Below are 3562 nucleotides of genomic sequence, written 5' to 3'. Positions count from 1 at the left end.
TTGAGTTTATTTTTGTGTATGGTGTAAGTTGGTGGTCTAGTTTCCTAATCTCCAAAATTTATAGGGAACTCATACAACTTAACAAAAGGAAGATAAACAATCCAATCAAAAAATGGCCAAAGGAACTAAACAGACACTTTTCAAAAGAGGACATTCAGAAAGCCAAGAGACATGAAAACATACTCAAAATAACTAATCATCAGAGAGATGCCAATCAAAACAACCATGAGGTACCATCTCACTCCTGTCAGAATGGCTATCATCAACAAATCAACAAACGACAAGTGCTGGAGAGGATGCAGAGAAAAAGGAACACTCCTGCACTGCTGGTGGGAATGCAGACTGGTGCAGCCACTGTGGAAAACAGTATGGAGTTTCCTCAAAAAGTTAAAAATGGAACTCCTATTTGAACACATAATCCCATTTCTAGAAATGTATCCCAAGAAACCAGAAACACCAATCAGAAAGGATACAGGCACCCTTATGTTCATAGCAGCACAATTTACAATAGCTAAGATTTGGAAACAGCCTATGCGCCCATCAGCAGACGAATGGATTATAAAGCAGTGGTACATCTACACAATGGAATAGTTTGCTGCCTTAAAAAAAAGAAGGAATTCTTACCATTTGCAATAGTATGGATGGAACTGGAGAGCATTATGCTAATTAAAATATCCAATCAGAGAAAGATAAATATCACATTATCTCATTTATTTGTGGAATATAATAAACAACATAAACTGATGAACAAAAATAGAACCAGAGACATGGAAGCATTGAACAGACTGTATAATCTATGTGGGAAGGGTAGGGTGAGGGGGTAAGAGATCAACTAAAGGACTTGTATGCTTGCATATGAGCATAACCAATTGACATAGAAAGTAGGGGGATGAGGGCATGTGCTGGGGTGTGTGGGTCAATGGGGAGAGGTCAATGGGGAAAAAAATGACACTCATAATACTTTAGTTCTTTTCCTCTCTGGGCTTGTTTAGGGTTTAATGAAATATCTCAGAACAGATGTAATCTTATAACCAGTTTTCTGAATGCTGTGTCATTGTCCTACTCCTGTAATTATTACTATCATTTTGCCTTGACCTATTTTAGTTACTTCGAAAAGAAAATGCAGTCCTAGAAACTTCTGAGCCAGGCCTGGTTGCCCTCAACTTCCCCCCTGCTGGCCTGGTCACCCCCACTGCCCCTTCTGCCTGCCTGGTCACCCCTCATTCCCCCAACCCCCTGCCAGTGTGGTTGACCCAAGGAGCCTGCTGTTTAGTCGTTTGGTCATCTGCCGGAAGCCTATCCATCCTTGCTGCTTGACACAGGGAAGAAACATCTGCATAGCATATGTTTCAAGGGACCTGGCATATATGGCATAATGTTCTTATTATGTTTGCTCCCCTTCTTAGTGCTATGTGTTTTAATGAAGGTCACCTCTCTGAGAAAGTTTGTTTCCCCAGGTGGAGATTTTCCCCTGGAGTTAGGGATTAACAGGACTAAGGAAGGGAATAAATCAGTAAAACGCCTTAACTAAGTGCCAGGCAGATAGTTAATCACTTTAACTACAATCAAGCTTAAACTACACTATTTACTTACCCTGGAATGGAGATAAGAAACGCCCTAACCTTTGGAATAGAATTGACAGGATTAAAAGCAACTGGTATAAATACAGATGTAACAAGACAATAAAACCTAGTGACAGAACTTGGCTGGAGATCCTGGCTAGAGAACCTGGCTAGGCTGCTGATCAACTGAACGCTGTCTCTGAGTCATTTCTTCTTCACCAACTCTGTCCACACCTTTGAGAACCCCTGAACCTGCTGGGGTTGGACCCCAACAATCGTAACTCAGTAACCACCTGCCAGCGGGGTCATAGGTAGCCATCTTGTGAGGGTTAATTTGCATATTACCTTTATATTATATTAGAAATATCAGTTTGGCTTTTTTATCCATTAAAAATGTTTCTTTGGTTATAATAGTGGATAAACAAAATGTTAAACAATGATTTGAGAGAAGCTATATTTATATATTTTACACAGAGTATTGGGAGGATGAGTAATTTGCAAGAACTGAGTACATTTAATTCATTCATCAAGTATTTTTATTACATATTCTGTGTGCAATGACCTGTGCAAGATATTTTGTGAGATTTTAAAAGCTGAGAGACATAGTCTCTGATTTAAAGGACATTTTAATTGAAAATTTGATCCTAGAGCCATGCATTATTTTAACATTAAGATCCATTTTACATTTGGCCCTAAACCAACATCCTAATACCCTTCATTAAAACTGCTGTACCTATAGCCATTCCCATCTCAAATTCTGTGGCAACTCCATTTCTGTTGATCAAACAAAAACTTTTGGGATTATGTTTTGTTTGTTTTTTATTGAATTTATTGGGGTGACATTAGTTCTCAAAACCACAAAGGTTTCAAGTGTATAATTCAAGAAAACATCATCTGCATACTGCATCATGAGCCCATCACCCCAAGCAAAGTCTCTTTCTATCCTAATTTTCACCTTCTTTTCCAAACTCCACCCACCCTCTTAACCAGGGGTGGGCAAACTTTTTGACTCGAGGGCCGCAATGGGTTCTTAAACTGGACCAGAGGGCCGGAACAAAAGCATGGATGGAGTGTTTCTGTGAACTAATATAAATTCAAAGTAAACATCATTACATAAAAGGATATGGTCTTTTTTTTTTAGTTTTATTCATTTCAAACGGGCCAGATTCAGCCCACGGGCTGTAGTTTGCCCACGGCTGCAACGCTCGCTAATACCATACTGTTTCTGTGTCTATCTGTTTTACATGTGTACTAGTGGCCCAGAGCACTAAATTCATGCACATCAAAAGAGAATTAATTAATGTTGCTATTTGCCCTTTCTCTATAATAGAAGTACGAGAGATGAAAGAAAATTAGTAAAATGTATATGAAAATTATATATAATTTTATTAATAAACAAACAGTAACAAAAGGATATAACAACAGAGTCATGATATAAAAACAACAAAAATATGACATAAAAGAAACAAAAACATGATATAAAAAAAACAGTGATGCAAACAATGACTGATAAAGTGATTAAACTTATTCTAATATCTCCCTGTATGCCACATTAAGAGTAAAAAAACTTTCAGAGTGCTTGACTAATTTCCCCTGTGATGAAGCATTTAGAACTTTAACTTTAACTTTAACTCTAACATCACATGCTCTTCGAACTCGAGAGAAAGCAACACATAACTGACCATGTGCAAAAACGGGTTCAGGTAGGAATATTCCTACTCTATCTAGAGTTTGTCTTTGTGATTTGTTAATAGTCATTGCAAATGCTGGCATCATGGGAAACTGTCGTCATATTAATTTAAATGGGAGGCCACTGTCAGATGGGGACAAATCAATTCTTGGGATCAGAACAACCTTTCCCTCTGAAGATCCTGTTAATACTTCAGCTTTGATAATGTTATGTTGTACTCTTTTGATAATAAATCTGGTACCATTACAAAGACCCAACTTACTATTAAGATTTCTCAATAGCATGATGATTGCATTCACTTTCAATTTTT

Source organism: Myotis davidii, unplaced genomic scaffold (genome assembly GCF_000327345.1).
Source record: "Myotis davidii unplaced genomic scaffold, ASM32734v1 scaffold1184, whole genome shotgun sequence".
Classification (NCBI taxonomy): domain Eukaryota; kingdom Metazoa; phylum Chordata; class Mammalia; order Chiroptera; family Vespertilionidae; genus Myotis; species Myotis davidii.
This window is presented reverse-complemented; position numbering follows the sequence as displayed.